The sequence below is a fragment of the Protopterus annectens genome, chromosome 12.part0 (genome assembly GCF_019279795.1).
Source record: "Protopterus annectens isolate FY-2018-M chromosome 12.part0, PAN1.0, whole genome shotgun sequence".
Classification (NCBI taxonomy): Eukaryota; Metazoa; Chordata; order Ceratodontiformes; family Protopteridae; genus Protopterus; species Protopterus annectens.
The window spans coordinates 515,028,165-515,052,184 of record NC_056746.1 but is presented as its reverse complement, the minus strand read 5'-3'; the positions used below and the strand labels follow the sequence as shown (position 1 = coordinate 515,052,184).

Genomic DNA, 24,020 nt, shown 5'->3' with positions numbered 1-24,020 from the left:
GTGTTTGAATTGCAGATTGTAGGTTCAAATGCAGGCTAGCTTGCCATTGAAAAAATTATATGGTGCTAGTCACTCAACTGCCTCGCCATTGAAAAAATATTTTGAACTCTTATTGCTTGCTAGCTTACTTGCTGTGGGATGGATCTGAAATCTTCTTATGACACTCAGTCTTGCTGGCTGGATTCTGCTAAAATTCAAAGTCTGGTTATATTTGCATTCACAGTCTGTTGCATACAGAAACTTGCAGAATATACACTGACGAGAGAATATACTTTGCAGCATCAACTTTAGAGAGCAGTAACAAATAACTTTTTATAATAAACCAAACGGAACCACGTTGCAGCTTAAAAGTACTGTTCCAACTTTACTTCTCATATAGTACAGATGATGTGAGAGATATAACATTTACCTTAGGACACATGAGTCCCTACCATACCTCTAACATAACTGGATTTATACAGCTCTTTATATACAGTTTTAGTCCTGTAGAAACAATACTAAGCTTCCTTGTTTAACAATGTCTTGTAAGAGACCATCTTTTCTGACAGTGTGAATATCCTGTAACAATGTCCTGATGTCCATGTAGAAAAACATATTTTTGAGGAAACACATTGTTCTGTATTCTATTTGGATCTGTGTATAGGAACATATGTTCTTGTACCAATGCTGATAAGCATATCCTGTCTTCCATGCAGAAAAACATATTTTTGAGAAAACACATTGTCAGAGATCAGCTTTTCTGACAGTGTGAACATCCTGTATTTTATTTGGATCTTTGTATAAAACATCTGTTCTTGTGCCATATCCTGTTTTTCCATGCAGAAGAACATATTTTTGAGAAAACACATTGTCACAGTGTCATAAACATATCCTGTTGTTTTAGGAAACATATTGTGTCCATCCTGTTATTTTAGGAAACATATTGTGTCCATTTTTTATATGCAGAATAACATGTCAGTGTTCTTTAAAAGCAGATTTTGCATTTTTGTTCTTGCATACATCCTGTTTGAGTCTGTAGGGGAAAAATGTCCATTCTTTAAAAGCAGATTTTGTATTTTTGCTCTTGCATACATCCTGTTTGAGTCTGTAAGGGAAAAATGTCCATTCAGCAGATTCATTTTCCAAGCCATGGTAATTTAGTATGACTGCTGATCACATATTACTAAACTCTGTTTCTGCATTTAAGCAAGCCTTTTCTTTCAGCATATTTACAACATAATTAATTTCAGACTAATATTAATAAAATCTAACAGTGCGCGCTAGCACACTTAAGTGCGTAGCGATATTAAAGCATATACAGTTTAAATAAATTAAATTTATTCAAACTGTATTCTGAACTGAATTCAGTTATTGTTGTATTCAACTCTGAACAGTTAAAAAGTGCCAAAAAATATACTTAGCTGAAAAGCACACTCAGTCAAAACACAAGGAGATTCTGAAAAAATCAACACACTAGAGAAAACGGAGTGAAACAGGAATATATATAATATGTTCAATGCAAAAGCATGTCTATAAATGAACAAATAAACATAAATTACTGTTTAAATAATCTCTATTGCCACCTATAGCTGTTGACAAACATTCTATGATAATATTCATTTTATATTTCTGCGTCTTTTAAGAACTGGTTTTATTGATGCCCTTTCGTTGAGACCTTTCCCTCTATCAGCCTGCAATTTTATGATCCAATTTCCTTCCCTGCATTCTGTATAGGTCCTAAGATCTCCTCCACGCTTATTCGGTAGTATAATTTCCAGAGCTCCAAACAAATATTTATGTGCCTCGCCGCATTGTATAACATGTTTAGCTAAGGCATTGTGCATTGTGCCCTTTCTAATGTGGTATATATGTTCACGTATACGGTCTCTGAAAACTCTGTTAGTTTTCCCTACATAGTAGGAAGAGCAGAGCTGGCAGACAGCTAAATAAACTAAGTGGGGAGTCATACAAGTCGCTGGCACAGACGTTCTAAACTCCCTGTGCAAATCTGGATGAATGAACACTTCTTGTTTGTCTATATATATATATATATATATATATATATATATATATACATACAAAAATTACAGTGCCCACATGGCATTGTGTGTCCCTCACTAGCTATCAAGTTACTGTTATTGTTCATAGGATAGCATAGAAGCCTTTTCAAATTCTTTTTATTCCTAAACAAGAAGTGCGGTTCATCACCCACTATCTTTTTAATGTCTCCATCTGTGTGTAAAATGGACCAGTATTTAGTAAGGATATTCCTTATATTCATATGATCTGAAGTAAAGAAAGATGGAATCTTTACAATAAATGGAGTATTACTAGACTCTTTGGACTCCCTAATAGCTACCGGTCCAAAGTAGGGTGCAGCTACCTTCTTTCTCAAAGAAGGGATGGCATTCAGATGTCTAATTATATCTGTTTCATGATAGCCTCTCTGTAGCAGCTTGATTTCCAAGTCCGCTAACTCTTTCATTAATCCATCAATGTAAGGATTCAATCTAAAGGCTCTAATGCCCTGTCCCTTTACAATGTTCCTAAATACATACGACGGATGCATACTAGATCTTAATAAAAGTGTGTTACTATGGCATGATTTCCTATAAATGCCGATATTAATTATTCCACTTGGTAATTTTTCTATGTATAGATCAAGAAAGTCTATCCTATCACTAGAATTACTCATAGTGAATTTTAAAAAATCTGTAAGAGTGTTCATCTTTTCAAATAAAATGTCCAGTAGTTGTGCTGGACCCTGCCATAAGGCAAACCGGTCATCGACAAAACGTTGATAAGATTTTACATGTTCCTTGAATTCGGTAACTTGAAACAAAACAGTTTCCTCCCAATGGGCTAGGAACATGTTAGCATAACTGTTTGCACATGGGGTGCCCATGGCCACCCCATCTTGTTGTCTGTAGAAGGTATCTTCATACATGAACAAATTATTTTCTAAAACTAACTCTAATAAGCATGATATAAGGTCTATTAATACATCAGAGTAGTTACTATGTCCTTTCAGATAGTCAGTAACATACTGAATACCTAGCCCATTTGATATTATAGTAAACAAAGACTGAACGTCAAATGTAATAAAAATAATGTCCTCAATATCAGTGATGTCTTTCAAGTAATCATATAAATCAGTAAGGAATTGTTTGGTATCTCTGAGTACATGGTTATTGCTATCAAGTACTGGTCTAAGATGTTTTTCAACAAATACAGATAAGTGTTCAGTTACCCATCCTTTACCTGATACTATCGGTCTTAGCGGTGGATCCCATAAATGTTTATGTATTTGGGCAAACCATGTATTACAGGAATAGATGGAGTCTTAATCAATAAAAAATCAAATAGTTCTCTATTAATAATGCCACCTTTATGCATATCTAACAATGTGTTTGTTACATATCTTATAATATCTTGAATTTGTTCTGCCGTAATCACTGTATAAAATTTGTCATCCAGAAGATGATTCATAGATCTATTATAATGACTAGTGTCCATGATTATGATCTTACCTCCCTTGTCAGCAGGTTTAATTGTGATAGTAGTATATAGTTGTAACTGTCGTAAGCTCTGCCTTTCTTGTGGGCTAAGATTGTCTCTATATCTGTACTTCTTAAATCTATCCAAGTTATTAAAATACTCAAAAAGTTCTTCCTCAGTGAGTTTATAATAGGCTTCTAATAAAGGATGATTCGTAGGTACAAAATTACTCAATTTTTTAAAATTATGTGATCTACTGCTGCCCTTCTCAGTAATATTATTAGTTTGTTGTGAAAAAATTAATTTCAACATCACATTTCTCCTGTTTAGGAGAGTTATGTGTCTTGTGATTAGTGTTGTGTTATGGTGGTCAAGTGCATTTCTGCCTTGGAGGTTTCTGCTGTTTGAGTAGATTTTTATTGCGAGCCTCCACAAAGGTGGGTGTGTGGTTTGTGTTTTTATGTGAAGGCAGTGCTGGTGTGTGTTCTGGACGGCAATGTGTTCCAAGTGCTGTTGTGCAAGTGTTGACCTTCTCCTCTTGACCAGCTATTCCAGTCTTGGCTGGAGAGTATGTAGCTTCCAATTTGGATATATAAGTGCATTTCTTGCAAGTCTGAGTGTTGTGAGGTAAGAAGAGAGGGTTGTCAGTATACATGAGGCAGTTGCTACATTGCCTCAGGATGCCCATGTTCACCAGGTTAATAGGCAAAAGCACAGGGAACTGACCTTTAGACATGCCCGGAGGGGTGGACATTAATAATAAGTACTGGAGCTTTTTCCCTGTAGAACATTTAGTGCTGGTAGCACTTTTGTGTGCTACAATAATTGCTACAAGAAGTCTGGTAAAGTGCTAGACTAATAAGCTAGTAAAAGTGCAAGAGAGGAGAGAACTAGCAGATCTAAGGGAAAAATTGAAGAGCAGACTTTGGCACTGCTCAGAAGCTTACAAACAGTTCTGGATACAGCAAATCTGTATCTGGATTAGACTAGTTACAGGAAAGGTGGGAAACAAGCACAAACGTCGGCTTTTAAGCCAGAAAGTTAAAAGAGATGGAAAAACTGCCCAAACAGCCAATAAACTACAATTTCTGGGCCAGAAACCACTCCTCTTGTGGTAGCTAGGCTACCTAATGCTTACCACTCCCACTGACAAGCTAGAAGCCTTCCCTCCAACACAGAAAGGCCTTGGAGGCTCAGAAGCTTACAAACAGTCCTGGATACAGCAAATCTGTATCTGTAGTGGACTAGTTACAGGAAAGGCGGGAAACAAGCACAAATGCAGGCCTTTAAACCAGAACATTGAAAGAGATGGAAAAACTGCCCAAACGGCCAATAAACTACAATTTCTGGGCCAGAAACCACTCCTTTTGTGGTAGCTAGGCTACCTAATGCTTACCACTCCCACTGACAAGCTAGAAGCCTTCCCTCCAACACAGAAAGGCCTTGGAGGCTCAGAAGCTTACAAACAGTCCTGGATACAGCAAATCTGTATCTGTAGTGGACTAGTTACAGGAAAGGCGGGAAACAAGCACAAATGCAGGCTTTTAAACCAGAACATTGAAAGAGATGGAAAAAACAGCCCAAACAGTCAGTAAACTACAATTTCTGGGCCAGAAACCACTCCTCTTGTGGTAGATAGTCTACCCACTCCCACTGATAAGCTAGAAGGCTTCCCTCCAACACAGAAAGGCATGGGGGTCTCAGTCCTGGAGACAGCAAATCTATATCTGGAATAGACTAGTAACAGGAAAGGCAGGAAACAAGCTTTGAATTTTTTTTTTACAGAAAAGCAGCTAAAACAGTACTAAAAACAGTTCAAGTACAGTGCGCGCTAGCACACATAAGTGTGTAGCAATATTGAAGCATATACAGTTTAAATAAATTAAATTTATTCAAACTGTATTCTGAACTGAATTCAGTTATTGTTGTATTCAACTCTGAACAGTTAAAAAGTGCCAAAAAATATACTTAGCTGAGAAGCACAACTCAGTCAAAACACAAGGAGATTCTAGCAAGTTTGTTTTAGTAAAGTGAAAAGGGAGAAAGGAGAAACAGAAGATAATTCAAGGTTAAGAACCTAAGTGGGTTGGCCTTCTCAAATGTTCTCTTTGTGTTAGGTAGAATGAGCTAATGATACTAGACTGGGAGGAGTGTCCCAAATCACATTCACATTAGGGGCTGGCAACTACAAAGTTACCAAGTATAAGAACAAGGCACCAATAGATGGGGGAGTGGGGTGGGAAAGTTTACATATACTAGCTACACTAGTTTAGGCAGAAACAGTACAGAAATGTTTATCACAGCAGTGAGCCACTAAATGAAAGTTTTAAACAGATAAAGGAGCAAGGAGACTCTACGGAATGCTTTTAACTGCAAACAATTGGCAGGGAATCAGAACAAACAAACAGATGTTTAACAAATGGAGAAAATTTCCAGTTAATACCTTACACACAGTGAAACTAGCTGCCAGAAACACAGGAAACTCAACAAACAAAACAACCAGGCCTAGATAATAGCAGGCCTCTATCCAGACTATGTTACCTGACTAGAACATAGAAACCTCACAAAAAATGCACACAAAAAGCACAGATAGAGCACTCACAAATAGAAAATATGACTCTCAGTATGAAAAAGCAGTTTACAGTTAAGTAATTCAGTAAAAATGCAATTACAGTAATGAAACACTATCTACCAAGGACAAATACAGTTAAAACAGTATAAAACAGTACACAAATGCAGTGAAACAGTAAAAAAGCTTTATAACAGTGCAAAATGTCATAGATTAGCTGTATAGCTCAATTAATACGCTTTTAAAAGTGAAATTTAATGAAATAAATGTAAGAAATAACTTATTCTGCTCTTGGAGTCTTAGGGAATTTCTGCTTTGTCCCAGTGATGAATCACCACTCCACAACCTGGCAAAAATGGAACCTTAAACATGAATCTCTGATGTCTAGAGTACTCCCCACCCAGAGTCTCTGTTTTGGTGTTAGTGCTGTCATGCCAATTTTAAAGTAAGCCCTGGTGTCTAGTGGTGTGTGTTCTGCTGTTAAACACAGCATTTTGGCCATATTCTCTACTGCAATTGGTTGTCCTGCGCTACACAATTGAGCCCTTTTTTGAATTACTTGCCTGTGTAGTTGCCTTCTAGGAGGCAGTTCCAGGGAGAGAACACATAGCTAATTAGCGTATGTCTCTCCCCTTGGAATGCCTCATTAGCATTCCACATGTTTGCTGGCCAACCCTTTGTGGTGCTTCACGTTCTTGTGTTGAAGAACCGTGCAGCAAAGTGGTAAAGGTGCTTGCTGAATTGGATAATCTGGCCCTTTAACATGTGTTTGTAAATTTCTCGTCACAAATAATTAACAGGCTGAGATCATGGGTTCATACAGTAGGTGATTGCTAGAGTAACAACCCCAGTGGGCCTTTTTAAACTAGTCCATGCTTCCCAAGGTAAGAATCTCAAACCCTCTACCTTCTGTCCATGAGATATACACCTTAGCTGTTATGCCAATCCCTTAATAATCTGGCACACAAGAATATCTAATACCTACCTAGAAGATGCTAGATTCAAACTTCCACCAGCAAACTGTGTCTACCTACCTATTTAGCTACACATGCTAAGCTAAAGGTGAGAATCAAACCCAAACCTTGTATATGTGAGGTAAACATCTTAATCATTATGTCGCCCCCAACTCCTCTTGTGAATTCCTAAGAACAACATGGAATCACTTCTGTAACAGTGATGTATCCTTTAAGAATGCTTTACAAAGATTAAAGACAAGTTTAGAAAAAGAGGATATTTTAGTAGTAGTCAATCATAAAAAATACTGTTTTAAACTGGTACTGAATTACTAAAATTAAAAGCACTATAGTCCTGTAAGTAATAAAGATAAGTCAAAAGCTATTATGTGTATGATCAGATGTTCGTCTCAAGGTATAGTCTGTGCTGTCAGTTGCATTAGTAGTGAATATGTTACAACAAACTGAGGATTCTGTGTTTAAATTCTTACTGTCTCTATGTATGTATATAGATGGATTCTGTGTGTGTGTGTGTGTGTGTGTGTGTGTGTGTGTGTGTGTGTGTGTGTGTGTGTGTGTGTGTGTGTGTGAGACTGACTTGTTCACAGTCAGTTTCAGCCTTCTCCTAAAATCAAAGAGTGACAAGTAGTCGAGTTGAATACAGAACCCTGAAGAACATTTGCAAGTAATGAATATAATTTTGTTAAATACATGGTAGTGGGTGATGTGCTTGAGAAGGACAGAATTAATTTTTTTGCTTGTTGTACATTCTGTATTATTCACTGCTACTGCTGTTCCTTTTCACAGGTTATGCAAGAGTTGTGAGGCCATTTGAGGGCAGAATTTAAGAAAGCATCTAAAATGCCTTTAATTATGATCTAACTGCAGTTGCTAACCTTTATTCATACAGATTAACTTTAAACACAGTATTTTTTTTCATTTTGCAGCAAAGAACTTTGCTTCATTGCAAAGGATGACTAAAATTATAATAAAAATAAACAATCTTTGAGTCACACTCTGTATATGCTTATATATTTATTTTATTTTATTTATTTATTTTTATTTAACAATTGTTGACTGAGAAAGTCTGACTAGGGCAGAGCCTATTTTCAGCGGAGGCCCGGGGAGAAATGCACCAGATGCATGTCTTTGAAATGTGGGAGGAAACTGGAGTAACCATAGGAAACCCACGAGAATGCAGGGAGGACATACAGACTCCACACAGAAGGCACCCCAGCTGAGAATTGAACCGGAGAACCCTTTGCTGTGAGGTGACAACGTTAACCGCTGCACCACTGTGCCACCCATTATATATGTTTAAATACTCACATATTTAGCCCTCATGAAGAAGACTAAAGAAGAGGAGACTCAGAAAAGCCTGAAAGATGATGTATATTCTTATAGGGCATGTTTCTGTGGATGTCCTGGTGTCGTTTGGGCGACATATTCTTTAGATGAGGGACATTTCTGGGCCTCCCAACAAAGCACATTGATTCAATATGCAGATGATTCAGCCATCATCTCTTCCTCCAGTAATTTCAGTAACCTCCAGAAAATCACCCAAGATACCTTCTCCTCCATAGAAACCTGGCTAAATAAAACCCAATTAATGCTGCACCCCCCAAAAACTAAACTGTTAATATTTTCATCAAAACCTCCATCTACAGAATTCAAGATTTTCTCCCATAACAAAACAGTAATCGAATAGGTGCAATATGCAAATTTGACTATGGACTCTCCTTTGAAAACCATATAATCAATACAGTAAAGAAAACCCACTTTAAACTGGGCAAATTATATCGACACAAACTGTACCTTGATAAACAAAGCAGGATAAAACTAGCTAACACTCTGCTTATTCCATCCCTCGTGTATGGGAGACCCATTTTCACCAACCTCCATTCATCCCACAGTACTAAGCTGCAGTCATGCTACTATAAGATAGCAAAATTCACCTCTAACGTGTCCAACCACTCACGCCACTGCAATGCTGTCTCAAACCTGTCCTGGTTAGATTTTCACCACTATCTCCACTTTACTCAACTAACTACTGCCCATAAACTAATTTTCCAACCCAACAGCTGTCCCGCTCTCCAGTCTATCTTACGCACATATACCCCAACTCAAATCCTCCACTCTTCAGAAAAAACCCTTCCAAATGTAGCTAAACCCAATAAAAGACCAGGACAATGCCTCTATTCATAAAACATAGCCAAACTATGGAACAGCCTCCCCTCCTCCATTTCTCTGCTGGACTCCCTAATGGTCTTTAAAGCGGCACTAAAAACGCACTTTTTAAAAATCCAAGTTGTACATGTGAAATACAATGTAAGCCCCCTTAGCCCCAAAACATACATACCAAGAACCTAATTCCAACCCCCTGTGATATCCATCTTCCTTACATAAAATTTTTCACCCACCAATGATATATATCATTGTACTAAGTTCATTGACTTCTATCATCTACTATCATATGGTTTGAAAGTATGTTATACTGTACTAAAGTCTATTACTTTTTGTTACTGAAAGTATATTATTGAACATTCCATATGCATCTATTTTCAACTCTGTACTTTACTTTTTGTACTAGTGCTTTTATTATAATTGTATAACTATTTGTGTTGATATGTTTGCTTAACTGTGGAGCTTTGGACTTTCCTGGTCAACAAATGTCAATAAACAAATAAACATTCAAAAATATGTGAGTAAATGAAGGCTTGTCCCTTGCATTATCAGTAAAAGTCAATGCACGCAAGACCCTGGAAAAAGCATTCCAAAGTCTGAATTCCAAAACAATTTACACTGGAGGCAGGATGATATAAAGAACTTAAAATGAGACAGAAATGATAAGTGATTACAGGGGAAGACTTGCACACCTCCTTATGTAATGTATATGTTCCCAACAATTGGAGAAGCTGATGCTTCAAAAATCTCGCCAGGTACAAATTGGAAGAGTGTACCTGACATATCAGTTGTTCTTTGCTCTGAGTCCAGACAAGGTATTTTATTCTAGTTATCACAATGTGCAAATGTGATGCAAGGTTAGGCAGCCCACATTCTGTGCACACCAGTAAAGTGATGCACTTCTTGTGGGTACAAGATCCCCAACCAAGATGCCCACAAGAAGTGCATCTACTGTTTAGGTGCTGATCATCTCAAAGCTTCCTGTGAGGTTTGTGTATCCTTTCACCCATGTACGCTTATGGATAGTCCCAACAAACTTATATTAAGGGGTCTACTTCCTTCTTCTGCTTCCGAGGCTCAGACCCCCTCCAAGGCTTCGTCCTCTTCTTCCATGAAGGCTAAGAAGAGGTCTTTCTTTGCTCCCCCAAGAGACCCCTTGGAGCTGAAAACCAAATCAAAGAAAACTTCAAATCCGACCTCCATAGATCCAAAACAAATTACTGCCTTATCAGATCCACAGGCCTCCTCAGATCTAACTGAGGTAATTACACTGTCATCTCCTTCTTCTTTGGCTCTGGTGTTAGATCCTAGGACTCTGGATCTGAGAGCTTGGAGGAAGTCCCCAAGCCAGTTAGGAAAGTCCCATTCACCCAAGTCGAAGCACTCCAGACCTCCCTCGTCAGCTTCTCCCAGGTCCTTTAGAAGCTGGTCCAAGGCAGACATGGACAGGATGATGAGGACGTTCCTGAAGGCCCAATCAGTGAGCTATCCAGCCCATACCATCTGAATTCCTTCTTGTATCCAACCATCTGCTTCAGAGTTAGAGGTTTCAGGACTCCCAAGAGTGTCAGCTTTGGTGCTGGGAAAGCCACCTTCCTCAACTCCGATGATGCCTCTGATCAGCCCTGTTCCAATTCCTTTGGAGCAGAGTGGATCTCAAAGCTGAGATGTCAGCAGCGGGTCCAGCGGAATGGGGTCGACTTCATCTTTGTCAGAGCCATCCCTTCCCCTGGGTGCTTCAGTCTTCGACAGCTCGGGTCCGATTTCCTCTGGAGGCCACAGATCCGGAGTAAGTCCTGGCCACCTTCCCTTCATTGCTTCAGTTCCAAGGAAGGCAGAGAGGGCTTCTCTAGGTCCGTTTGCTATTTTCTCTTTGTGGAGAACCATCATCTCATGACCTGAAGCCTACTCTCTTACCCCCTTTGGGTCGTAGGTCTTGAGCCTACTCATTCTGTCCAGAGACAACCCAGCCTGAGCAGACTGCAGGATCTTCCTGCCTAGGAAGTATCCCCATCTTCTGATACTTTCCCCAAGTACCCAGTGGAAGACGTCCCCTGGAAGAAGACATGCAAAAGGAGGCACATCAACTCCTCAATGAAGTCATTAACCAAAGACACTGACTTTAATGAGGGGGAAGGATCCCCTTGATCCCCATCTGATGATGTCTCCTTCGGAGACATTCTAGAGATCCTGTAGCAGAAAGGTGGGTGGTCTGTCCAACCTCCTCCTTCTGCAGAGTTACTGTTCTTGGAGGCCTTTAGGGTGGGCCCATCTGCATCCTGGGTGCTCCCGCGGTGGATGACCTCATTTATTTGGTTTCCCACCGAGCATGGAAGGAACCAGATACCATCAAGCCCATTCCTGAGCACCCCTATAGGTTCTTGGTCCTACCATCTGACAGGAAACAGTGGAGTAAGGGCCTTGTAGTTGCTGCCATTATGGTGGCAGTGGCCACTAAGAAAGACTTGGCAGAGGAGAGTGCCAATGTCCATCCACCTAACAAGGAGTCTAGAGCATTGAACAGGTTTGGAAAGTGCACTTACGCCTCAGCCACTTTTGTGCTGCGGTCGTTAAATTATCCAGCTCATTTTACCTGGCTTCAGAGAGAGTTGATCAAGGATTTCTCAGACTCTCTCTTTGAGACCATACCTGTGGAGGAGCTTAAGAAACTTTCTCCCAAGCTGGCCACTCTGTCATACATCGCTAACTCGTCAATGAGGCTAATCTCCCATACGGCGGAAGGTAGCTCGTGGGCTGCTGGTTCAGGCCTATCCCTAAGGAGATACACTGGGATGAGACTATGTGATCTTGCAGAATCCTTTAAGGTGTCCTTTGTTAATGCCCCTTTTAATGGCTCATCACTGTTTGGGCCTTCTGTTAGAGATGCACACACTGACAGCAAAAAGGAGGGGAAGACCATTTCTGCAGTGGGAATCAAGTTTTCTACATGTCAGAGGTCCTTTTGAGGAACCAGTGTGGAGGCAAGAAAATGTGGTTCCACAACTCCCAAGGGCCTTTCTATGACCCACGCGAGGAGCCTTCCTCCGAAGGCAGAGGAGAAGGGTTTAATGGTCGACGTCGCCCTAGATGCAGAGGGGGTCCACAGAACCAGGGCTTCAGAGACACATTTCGTGACAAGCCCTGTCAGTGCTCCTGAAGCACTGCCCAACTATCCATCTCTAGAGGCAGTTGGAGGTTGACTTTCCTTGCACCCAGATGCCTGGACACACTTGACAAACAATTCCTGGGTGCTAAACATAATATCCAGAGACTACATTGCCTTTTTCCACCCCCCTCCAAACACCAGCAAGGAACTCCATGACATGCCATCCAGTCAGGCAGCCCAAGAAATTCATAAATTGCCGTAAAAATGAGTCATCCTAGAGGTTCTGACCAAACAAAGAGGATTCAGAACTTACTCCCACTTATTTTTCATGCCAAAAAAGACAGGGGACCCAAGACCCATACTGGATCTATGCAATTTGAATCTTTCAATAAAGATATTTCATATTGCTTACTTAGAGGCGATCTCTGCTTGGCATACAAAGCCATGTCTGACCCAGTGTTTCTAGACATGCTTCATCTGAAAAAGTCGCAATCCCTCCACACCACATGCTTCAAAGACCTCAACTTCATCACCACAATAAACAAGACCTGCTGGAGGGACAGGTTCCTAACCCAGAGACTTCCCATACTCTGGAATAAACTCCCCATTCATGTCAAGTAGAGCACTTCACTAGCCCTCTTCAAGAAAAATCTTGATGAGTGGATGGGTAGCAGGAAATTCACCCTGGGGATCGCTTTGACAGTCTTGTTTGATAGGGGCACAAGGAACTAATGTCTGGCAACAGGAAGACTGGGAATATTTTTGGGGTAGGCTTGTGCTGGCTCCAGGACCATTAGCCTAGTACTCACCTATGAACCTATAAGAAGTCGAGGTTCCAGATGGTTACGGTTCAGTCCAATCTGCCCCTATTGCATAAGGACGATTGGATGTGCTCAGTAGATCTCAGAGATGCATACTATCATATCAAAATAGACAGGCACTCCAGGAGATACCTGTGCTTTCAGCAGGTAGCCAGTCACTTTCAGTTCAGAGCACTGCCCTTTGGGCTCACCACAGCCCCCCAGGTGTTCACTAAATGCATGGCAGTCATAGCAGCTCACATGAGACTCAAAAGATTCCGAGTGTTTCCATACTTAGATGATTGGCTCCTCACTGCCCCCACGAGGCATCAACTTCTCCAAGCTAAAGATTATCTGATTCAAATCTCACACTCCCTGGTCATCACCATAAATTTAGGCAAGTCCAATCTGACTTCTGTGTAGAACCTAGAATTTATAGGAACTCCGTTAAACATGAGGGATCAAATAGCTTCTCTCTCCCTTCCCCACATTATGACACCAAGGAATCAAGTCTGTGAGCTATCATCCCACCCATACACCCCCACACCCCTAGTCTTACAAGCACTTGGGTCAGTGTCAGCAGTGATCTTGTTAGTTCCTCTGGCAAGGTTCTTTATGCAAATCCTTCAGTGGACATTAGCAGTACAGTGGTATTTACTCCACCACCCTCTGTCTGTTTCCATCAATTTGCAAACATCATATTCATCGATGAATTCATTCAGATTACCTCTTTTTAGGCAGATCCCCCTCCAGTAGCCACAGTGACCATGGGCGCTGCATTGTTGTGGTGGTGGGGGGCATTACAAGGGAAGGCACATGGTCCTCTCTGGAGACCAGGATGATATCACTGTCCTCGAGACAGGAGCAGTTCATCTAATGTTACAAGCCTTTCAGGACATTCTCTGGCTGGAGACCATTGCACTTCACACCAACATCATGTCTGTAGTCTGGTACGTCAACAAACAATGAGGAACCCGGTCTTACCCTTTGTGCAGATAGGCCATAAGGATGTGGGAATGGGTGATATCTTCGGACTGCCTTCTGGTTGCAACTCACATTCCAAGGAAATCCAGCAAGCTGGCGGACAGACTCAGAAGGTCTATCGTGATTCCTCATGAGTGGTCCCTCAGTCAGTCAATGGTAAACATGATCTTCAACTGTTGGGGTCAGCCGTGCGACCTTTTTCCTTTCCCCTCAGCAACAAGTGCAGTGAGTTCTTTGCTCTGATCCCCCCTCTGGGGGAGTCCCCGTGGGATGCTGTGGTGGATGATTGGTCCTGGGTCTCCTTTATGCCTATCCCCCTCTTCCGCTGATCCTAAGGTTTCTTCAAACCCCTCTTCCACTGATCCTAAAGTTTCTTCAGAAGAAAATCAGGCTGAAGAGCTCAGTCATGCTCATTGCCCCCTTCTGACCATGACAGATATATAGGTTCATAGGTTCATACTAGGCTATCTGCCCTAGGGCATTTATAAGCCTAGCCAGAGTGTGTTTGGCTTTTGCCACCCATTTTCAATTAATTTTGCTATGCCCATTTTCAAGGTTAGTATACTGTGCCTCTGTCTAACAGTGACACAGAAATGATACCCGGGGTAAACCTACGATCTGTCATCCACTCATCAAGATTCCTCTTGAAGAGAGTCAATGAGGGACTCTGCTTAACCTGGACTGGGATTTTATTCCAGAGTGAAGGGAGCCTCTGGGTTATGAATCTGTCCCTCCAGCATGTCCTATTTATTTCAGTGCTGAGGTTCAAGTCTCTCGAGCGTGTAGCTCGATGGGATTTGGATTTTTTGAGGTGCAGCATGTCCATTAATTCCGGGTTGGACATGGCTTTATACGTTAGGCACAGATCGCCTCTGAGCAGGCAGTATGCCACTGAGTAGAGCTGGAGTTTCTTTAACCGGGCAGCATATGGCATCTGTTTGAGCCCTTTGATCCTCTTGGTGAGGTACTTTTGGGGTCTTTCCAGTTGCTGCAGGTGTGTGGTAAGGTACATCCCAAAAGGGGCATTGTACTCAATTATGGGCCTGATGAGGGATGAGTAAAGAGGCACGATGACCTCCCCTGATCTAGATGTGAATCCCTTCATGATTAGGTGGGCTATATAAAATGTTCTTCTAACCACTTTGGCCACGTGGTTGTCAAATGAGAGATTGCTATATAGGTATATGGTTCCCCTTCCTCTATTCTCATCTAAAATATCCTCCGTGGATACTGTAGCCAATACAGGACCTCCTCCCTCACCTGTCAGGATTGCAGCACCACAATCTTCATGCTCTCATGCTGACCGTATGGTTTCTTCACTTCCAACCACAGTGAGATAGTCCAGGCTAGCTTTCCCAGTTAATAACAGCATCTTAGCCTCTCAAAAGGTTTCAGCTAAGAAAGTCTACAGCAGTAAATGAAAAAGGTTTGTTGTCTTGGATGCAAGTAAAAATATCAATCCCTTCTCAGCACCAGTCTCAAACATTTTTTTTTTTCTTGGTACCCTGTTTAAGAAAGGAACAAGTTTCTCTATCATCAAACTTCAGCTAGCTGCAATTTCTATTTTTCATACGATTAGCCAGTCTCACTCCTTGTCTACTTTTAGATTATGCAAAGCATTCGTGAAAGGTATCTTCTTGCTGAGAACCCCCACTAAAGAGCTTTCCCCACCTGCAGAGTTTGACTCAAAGACCGTTTGAGCCAGCAGCCAGTTGTGACTGAAGTTTTTGTCATGGAAGATAATCTTTTTAATAACCATTACTTCAGCAAAAAGAATTTCTGAGCTACAGGCATTGCCTTTCAAATCTGCATACATAGTCTCATAAAGACAGGGTTTCACTGAGTACCAATCCCTCCTTTATGCCTAAAGTAGCCATAGAAAGCAACATTAACATATCTATTCAGTTACCAATATTTTTTCCCAGGTTGTCAAACAAAGGAGAGTACATTCTGTATCTCCTTGATGTTCATAGACAACTGCGTTTTTATTTGCATAGAACAAAAAAGAACAGGAAGCCAGAACAATTCTTTATAGCCTTTTTCTGCTAACAAATTAGGTTGAGTAGTGTCAAAAATCACACTGGCCAAATGGATCACTGACTTTATCCCCTTCATTTATCCTCAGTGAGGCTTAGAATTACCTTGACCCTCCCAAGAGCTTATACATGTTTATCTACTCGCACATTTAACCCTCATGAAGAGGACTACAGAGTACAGGAGAGTCAGAAAAGCCTAAAAGATTATGTATATTCTTATATGGCATGTTTCTGTGGATTTCCTGCTGCCATTTGGGTGACATATCCTTAGATTAGGGACATTTCTGGGCATTCAGAAATATGTGAGTAAATGAAGCCTTGTCCCTTGCATTATCCATAAAAGTCAATACAAACAAGACCCTGTAAAAAAGCATTCCAAGTCTGAATTCAAAAACAATTTGCACTGGAGACAGGATGATGCCAAGAACTTAAAATGAGTCAGAAATGGTAATTCCAGGGAAAGACTTGTACACCTCCTTATGTAATGTATATGTTCCCCAAATAATTGGAGGAACTGATGCCTCAAGATTCTTGCCAGGTATAAATTTGAAGAGTGTACGTGACATATCAAGTGTGCTTTGCTCTGAGTCCAGACAAGATATTTTATTCTAGTTATCACAGTGTGCAAGTGAGATGCAAGTTCAGGCATCCCACAGTCTGTGCACACCAATATCAAAAGTCTCACAGTATTGGGCTGTGTTTTACCACAGTATGCAGTGAACTATTCTGTATGAGTATATGTCTGCAGGGAGAGTTTTAAAAAATAAACTTATAATAATATTATTATGTTTTTATTTATCTAAGGGACAACCTGTCTGTCTGTGTATCTCTGTCTCTGTCTCTCTGCCTCCATCTGGTCGTACCTTCTTTATCTATGTTTGTTTCACTTTGAACATAGGAGCCCCCTGAATGTTTTTGCCATGCAGCTTATATTGTCTTCAGCTTTTATGAAGTCAGCCTTCACTGTGTGGCATAGAGCGATAAACAAATAACATCCACCATGTGCTGACAAACTGCTAAACTTGGCATGCACTGAAGCTTAAAAACAGTACAAAATCCACCGCCAAACCCCCCAAAAAAAAAAAAAAAAAATAGATGTTCATCATTCCCAGTGCTTCGGTGGCATTTAGATAACCCGATACTGCCCAGCTTTCAAAAGCTCGGGCTCCCCTCCCTTCTTCTACATGTGACAGCTGATTGGCTGATGAGATCCTGAGAGGGAAGACTTCCTATGACAGCTGATTGAACATATTGTGAGAGGGAAGGCCTCAGCTCTCACAGAAAGTGAGTGTTCAGTCTTTTTCCTGTCATCCAAAGAAAAAAGTTCACTGATTCTTCACAGGATAGAGTACTGATTTTTCGAGCTTACTGCTCAGATAAACCTCATCTGGGGACTGCCCTCTTCATCTTTTATTATTAGATGTATTATTCTCTTTCTGTTTTTATTGTTATTTAAAAAAATATAGGTTCATAGATAAGTCCTAAGCTATTGGCCCTATATAAGCCTAGCCAAAAAGGTACCCTGGCTTTCACCACCCAAGAAAATTATTTTCCTGTGCCCCTGTCGAGCAGAGCCACAGAAGTGATCCCCGGGGTGAATTTCCTATTTCCCATCCAATATTTTATTTCTGTCAGTGTTTGCATTAATTCCTCTGGGAATTTCTGCTTGTAGCAATATTTATTTGGCTTTCATCTTTGAAAAATGTTTGTTTTCATCATTTCTGAGGAAACTTTCCATTTCTCTTAGAAGTACAGTGTTTATGTATACTGATAGACACTAGGGGCTGTTTCATGCAGTCAGAACTTTAAGTTAATAACTGCTGTCTTTACTGTTGTTACTGTGTTTTATTTTCATCTTTTGACAGGAAAATATTGGAGAACTTGAATTTTTTCAGCATTTATGCATTATTTTCTGTATTTATGACTCTCTTCTGTGTGGTTTTAACATCAAATCACATTTCTCTATGAATGAAGTTATGTGAATGTACTGTACACATTTTACTCTCTCTGACAAGAAACTATAGTTTAAATTGCTATTAAATATCATCTTATGGCAGATCAACATGGTTAAAGTGTGTGCAGCTGATTTTTAACACTGATTTGGCACATCAGTTGCTTTGGTGTATGGACTTTGTGTACCAAAAATTCTTGAACATCTGTCATTTGTAAAAAAAAAAAATGATACTATATATGTGATACTATAACAGTTTGATGGAGTTTAGTCTTGTGGGGGCATACTTATTATTAGAAACTTTGTGTTTATTGTGATACATTATCCAGTACTGTCAGTTTATTGTTCTGGCTGGTATTCTCCCTCCTGACTTCATTGCTCTTAACTCTCTTACAGCCCCTCCCACCAAATCTGGTTACACCTAAAAAGGAAAAACAAAATAAAAATATGCCTCATTCTATGGTGAGTGATTCTATTGGGGCCACTGCTTGGCTCGTAGGCCACTTACCTTTTGCCGTGTCTCCCTGTAGTGTAGCTTTGCCATCCACTATGCAACAGGGTTTAGAAACATCCTTCTGGGATGTTCCAGTACTTGGTGCAGGTGCAGTCCAGAGAAAAAGACCCCTTGACAGACAAAATATTCTGTCCCCAGATATTTTATCTGGTAGTGAAGTTCACAAGAAAAAAATGGTACTTTTCCATTAGCAGGGCAACAATTTTAATGAGTGCTTGTAATCTTAGCAAGCGCTCTCAGTGATCTAATACTCAGCACTTAAGGCCCCTGATAAAAGTTGGCATGAATGTTAACACCAACCAGAACCTGAGAAAGAAAGAAAGAAAGAAGAGTCTTCCTTCCTTACAATTATTACACTCCACATATTTTACGGCTTTGCTTATGTTAACCTGGTACATTCCCGAAGTTATGAACTTATTTTTGTAAGAAATTATCTGTGGTGCCATCAAGAGGCAGTGGTGGTTGTTTGTCTTAGTTTTGGGGAGTTCGGGGTGTAATCCAGTTAGCGAGGTCCGAAAGTACACTTTTTCATTGCCGTTAATTTCCCACCTCCTGAATCACAGACAAACCTAAAAGTATTCATGGACAAAAACCAGCTTCAAGGACACGTTTTAAATATTGGCTGTAATAACACAATAAAGGGATTTGAATTAAGTGTATTTTCTGAAGCAGACCAATTCTTTACATATAACTTCTGCCATTATTATTTCAGGCTAATCCACCACCTTTCCACAAATGGATTCTCAGTTTTAGGGTGGAGAACAGCAACATTTGGAGTCTAAATCCCGAACATTGCTGAAAAACAGGGATAGTTCAGAGTTGTATATGCTATTTATTTCAGGACAAGATCCCACAGAATGCGGATGTCAGGAAACATACTGCCGAATCCATTTTCAAAAATGTAAGTTTCAGTCTCTTAACTCAAAATCACAAAAAGACGGAAGGTACCAGGTTCATGATTACAGGGAATTTTATATTGAAATTAATATGGGCAGTGTTAACACCTCTCTTCGGGAAATGGATGAAAAGTGCCACTAAAACAGACCATTATTTTGTGACTAGTGCAGTCCTTGCTCTTTTACCACAAAAAGCTACAACTTTGATTCAGGACGTAACAAAACGCACACATTAGAACTGCTGCCCCGATAACAGAAAAGTACCAAAAAACCTGTAGAAGCTTCACCATACAGCTGATAATCAGACTGTAGCTGTTTATAAGGCTGATGTTTCCTCGGCTAAGAGTGTTCTGCAGACATCTAATTTGGGTGGTTGTATTTGCATACATGGCTCTAATTTTCATTTAGCAAGAGACCTTTCTGTTGTTTCAGTGAATGATGAGAAATCTGATGAGGACAATGGTGATTTCCTACTTCACAGTGAGTCTAGTCATTTTGATTTTTCTGAAAGTGAATCTGAGCTTCCGTCCTAGCAAGTGTTCACCTTTCCTTAGATGATTGCTAAATTTAGTTATATTTTTACTTGGGAGCAGTCAGGAACTAATCCAAATCTAGGCAAGGTAGAGAGAACAATATGCCCAATTCTGTAGTTATTCCCCCCTCTCATACTGACCTTGGAAGAAGTTTATAAAGCTGCCTGCCAGACACCAATATCTATTCCAGCAGTCCATAAAAAGTCTCAGAGAAAATATAATGTCTCTTGGGATACGGCAGGCCTACTCTAACAAAAAGTCCTTGGCTTTGTGTAATCCATTGCCCTCTGATAAAGAGGGAACATGGTTAGATTTTCAGGGCAAAAGGATGTCTCTTTCTAGTAATTTTGTCTTTAGAATGTTAAATTATCAAGGCTGTATCTGGAAAAGTATTTTACAGTGTACCTACAGTTTGGATGATTTTGCTGCATCATTACCTGCTGAGCAAAGGTCTTATGCAAATGAAATTGTTTCTAATTTGACTCAGGTTTTGAAATATGCTTTGAAAGGTATGCTCGAATATGAAGATACAGTATCGAGAAATGTTACTTCTGTTATATTAAGATGATATACTTGGTTACATAAGCAGAACTTCTCTGATTATTTAAAAGCTGAAATTCTGAATGTGCATTTAAGTTATGAATTGTTTGGGTCTTCTGTTATACAGTTTCTTAAACAGTGGGATAATAGAGGCAAATTAATGCATGGGGTGCCTAGGATGTTTCATGTATCCATGTTCTCCCCAAACAAGATGTCTTCCTTCAAGACGCAGGAAAAACAAAAATTCCAGTTAAACAGAAGTCATGGATCCAAAAAGAAGTAGCAGAAGGATCAAAAACAAATGAAGGGTTTATTTCTGAAAAAGCATCAACCTCCTGCAAAGGAATGGCTACACTGAGTCACAGGACACCCCTACTCCCCCTTCCTTCTTCCCTCAGGCTCTCTCTCAGCCCTGCAGCCTGCCACAAATTGTCTCTGACAAATGGGTTATGAGAATAATTCAGAGAGGATACACTTGGCAGTCGATGGAAAATCATCTCCCTTTCAGAGAATTCCCCCACAACCACCAGGCCAGACAGAGCTGTTTCCTCCATTGCTTCAAAGCAGGGTTCATAGAACCAGTGCCTGCTGTACGCAAATGCAAAGGATTTTACTCAAGTTTCTCCTTGGTACCAAAAAAGAAGCACTTCTGGTGATCCATTCCAGACTTGTCCTGTTTAAATACCTTTGCAAAAGTCTGGAAGTTCAAAATGCTAACTTTACAGTTGGGCCTAGCATTGCTTCCAGACCACTGTTTCATGGTGACTCTATGTCTTAAAGACACTTATCATCATTATGTTCTTATTGCTCCCAATTTCAGGAAATTTTTGAGATTTGCTGAGGCTGGCTTAGATTACCAGTTTTCTGCTTTACGTTTTGAGCTGCCTGTACTTTGAGTGTTTACAAAGTGTCTGACCCTAGTGGTTGCCTATTGCAGAACTCTATGCATCCACATTTTTCCTTATTTGGAGGACTTGCTGATTTGTGCAGATTCTGTATCCAGGTGGTTGGAATCCATATATAAGGTTATATCCCCCTGTTTCCCACCTGGGCTTCAAATTGAACCTTCAAACGTCCTTCCTCACACACACTGAATGAATTGTTTTTCTGGGGTGTTGGATATACACAGTAAAAAGGATTGCCTTCCTGCCAGAAGACAAGGCTTCCGACTTATCTGGGTAACATGGCTTCAGCAAGAAATGTCCTTAACATTTTGTGCCTCGTGGCGTCAGTGGTCCTCATGATATCACTAGCCAGACCACACATAATTAAAATTCAGTGCTGCTTGAAGAATTGAACCCAGCACCTCCCCCCTTGAATTTCCTGTTGGCAGTACTGGGATTTGTGAAACAGGAACTGTAGTGGTGGTGGGACCAACTCTGTCTGAATCCAGGACTTCATTTTATCTTCATTCTCCAATTCAGTCTGTGTAGACAGACTTCAGAATTTGCAAGGGGAGCAGAGTCAATGGGAGTTCAAGTACAATATTTGTGGGGTCCTCAGGATACACCAAAGCACATATAATTAAAAGAGATGTGATTCATGCCTTAAATATGTGACGTCCGTGTCCTGGCCCAGCAATCAAGGAGCCTCAGTCCTCACCACTAACACCAGAGAGGAAAGGATAACAAATACACACAGTAAAGTGCAATTTCCCTTAAGAGCACACAGAGATCACAATCAGTCCGGGGCTGGTCCCCAGTAAGACTCCTCACTGGCACAACTATAGGGTCCATATCTCAGCCTAGCTGGGCAAGCTAAAATCTCCAGCACCCTCTCTGTCCAACCAGTGCTTCGTGTCCCTGCCCAAGTAGCTGACACACACACACACACACACACACACTTTGAGATAAGAGTTTATACAACCACACAGACAATTCTGGGGAAGGCTGGCACAGGTTCTCCAGCTGTGCCCCTTTTACCTAGACTATACGGTAGAAATCACTGCCACCACCCAGCTAATAATTATCAGCTACTCAAAGGCCCTTAAAAGTGTGTCCATTTATTACTGTGCAATATTATTATTATCCAATTGGTAGTGTAGCCCACAGCTAAAGCTATAGGAGTGGCTTTGTACAATTTTAGCAAAGGCATACAAGTACTCTAAAGAGTTTAAATTATCTCTACACAAAACAGCCACAGTTAAAAGCTTTTAAAATGTTTAATAATAAATAATTAAAACCGCAAGGCAATACTTTCTGCTACACAGTGCTAGTCAAAAGAATTCAGAGATCACACATAAATACTTAAATTAGTAGTACAGTTCTGACATCACAGAAAAACACTTAGTCTAATCTTTATAGTCCTAGCTATTTCTACAAGAAAACACTTCTAAGATAACTTACTTAAGACAACAGGCAGTGCTGATGAGTTGGATAGTCAGACAAAAATGCTTAATAATCTCTGGTTCTCACTGTTTCAATTGCTATTGTAGTTCTGATAAAACATTATATCTTTTTACACTTTCCTGGTATTCCCAGGCTGAAAGAAACTGCATTCACATTCTTTTACACTTAGAGCAATAAAGAACATTCCACATGTAAATTCTGGTCATTAACTTTAGCCTTAAAACAATAGGCAGGGCGCCTTCATCTAGGCGGACTGGAGCCGACTTGTAACATGAAAGGCAGTGATGAAATAATTTTAATTTCAAAGGACCAACAAGAAATGCTTGACTTAGCTTCCTTTACAGCAGATGGCAATGTTGTCACATTGTTTTAAGTTCACATTTACAAATGATAGAATTATCTGCACAATTCTATCTGGCTAGGCTGGCAACCTTCACCCATTTCTACCAGTCTTCACATTCTTCACCACTTATGGACTCTGGGTCCTCTTCAGTTGCTCATGGACAACACTACAGATACAGGTATCTGAACAAGCAAGAAAGTACAAGATCATATCTTCTTTGCTGGTTAAAAGTGATGGCCTGGGAACAGGCTGTACAGCATCTATTGACTCTTTAGACCTCATACATTCTGTCAGAGCAAAACGCAGTGATAGACAGACTAAGCACATCCTGGACATACCCTTACGAGTGGAAGCCCCATGTAGAGGTTTTCCAGAACTAGATCCTGATGAGGGGAATACATCAAGTAGATTTGTTTGCCTGCTTTCAAAACAAAAATCTGAAAAATTCTGTTTAAGACATCTAAAGCCATGCTTGCAAGACAGATGCTTTATCATTCCCATGGTTGGAAATGTTTGTGTACGCATTTCCTTCCTTTTCAATGATTCACAAGGTACTTCTAAAGATTCAGAAAGAATTACCAAAGATCATTGTGGTAGCCCCCTTTTGACCCAGGCAAAGTTGTTTATCCCTCTTAATGGAATTGACCAGTGGCAATTACCACAAGCTTCCTGACAGACTGTATCTGCTCACACAGCATCAGAGGCAAATGATATACCCAACTTAGAGCAATTGCAACTGACAACCTGGACGAGTACAGTAATTATACAGTGTCCTGCTTGACAATA

The 24,020-nt window shown here is 40.3% G+C and overlaps 1 protein-coding gene across 1 annotated transcript in view; it reads left to right on the top strand.

Moving 5' to 3' along the window:
- The window catches only part of PEMT (phosphatidylethanolamine N-methyltransferase), a 1,144,274-nt gene that overhangs the window by 943,110 nt on the left and 177,144 nt on the right, over nt 1-24,020 (top strand). The window lies entirely within an intron of this gene.